The sequence below is a fragment of the Odontomachus brunneus genome, unplaced genomic scaffold (assembly GCF_010583005.1).
Source record: "Odontomachus brunneus isolate Ranch 3 - 2012 unplaced genomic scaffold, Obru_v1 Obru_scaffold_314, whole genome shotgun sequence".
In the NCBI taxonomy this organism is placed as follows: domain Eukaryota; kingdom Metazoa; phylum Arthropoda; class Insecta; order Hymenoptera; family Formicidae; genus Odontomachus; species Odontomachus brunneus.
In genome coordinates this window covers 53850-55302 of record NW_022639764.1, presented here as the reverse complement: position 1 = coordinate 55302, position 1453 = coordinate 53850, and positions in this window count along the sequence as shown.

Sequence of the window (1453 nt, the reverse complement as noted above, 5' to 3'; positions counted from 1 at the left end):
CATGAAATATGTGAAGATTTCAATGACATATTTTTTATAGAAGGAGATAGCCTCACACATACAACAGTAGTGGAACATCAAGTTACCACACGAGCTGACGCAGCTCCAGTAAACATACGACCGTACCGGTTACCCGAAAAACATAAACAAGAAGTCAATAAACAAATAAAAGAAATGTTAGACAATAAAGTAATACGACATAGTGCTAGCCAATGGAATGCGCCTTTACTAGTCGTACCAAAGAAAACTGATGCATCGGGAAAAACAAAACTACGAATAGTAGTCGACTTCAGAAAACTAAATGATTTAACGGTAGGAGATTCTTTCCCATTACCAAATATTAATGATATTCTAGATCAATTAGGAAGTGCTAAGTATTTTTCCACTTTAGACTTAGCTTCAGGATATCATCAAATATCAATGACGGAGCAAGACAAAAATAAAACTGCTTTCTCAACACCAACGGGACATTACGAATTCAATCGAATGCCTTTTGGATTAAAGAACGCACCAGCGACATTTCAAAGACTAATGAATTCTGTATTAGCTGGACTGCAAGGAATCAAATGTCTAGTATATTTAGATGATATTGTTATATATGGCAATAGTCTTGAAAATCATAATAAAAGGCTTATAGATGTATTGCAAAGATTACGGCATTACAATTTAAAGCTACAACCAGACAAATGTGAATTTCTTCGAAAAGAAGTAGTATACCTGGGACATATAATTTCAGAAAATGGAATCCTACCAGACCCAAAAAAGATAGAGGCTGTAACAAATTTTCCGAAACCTACAAAAACTAAAGACATTCAGTCATTTATAGGTCTCGCAGGCTATTACAGAAGATTCATTGAGAATTTTTCAAAAATAGCACGACCCTTAACCAAACTTACGAAAAAAGATGAAAAATTTGAATGGGGTCAACAACAACAAATGGCATTTGACAAGTTGAAAGAAAAAATGACCACCGCACCGGTACTAATATACCCAGATTTCGAAAAAGAATTCGTGGTCACAACAGATGCATCCGACCATGCAGTCGGAGCTATACTATCGCAAGGCCGAATAGGAGAAGACAACCCGATAGCTTATGCAAGCCGCGTATTATCACGCGCGGAACAAAATTATAACACTACAGAAAAAGAACTGCTAGCAATAGTCTGGGCAGTTAAACATTTCAGACATTATATCTATGGAACCAAATTCAAAATAGTTACGGATCACAAACCACTAGTTTGGCTGTTCAACGTTACAGACCCTGGATCCAGACTAATAAGATGGAGACTAAAATTAGAAGAATATGATTACGAGATAATCCATAAAGCGGGAAAAACAAACGTGAACGCAGACGCGTTAAGTAGATACCCCCCCGTATCAATATTAAAAACTAGCCCTCCAGAAGAAGAGGAAGAAGAAGAAGAAGAAGAAGAGGAAGAAGAAGAGCAAAAAG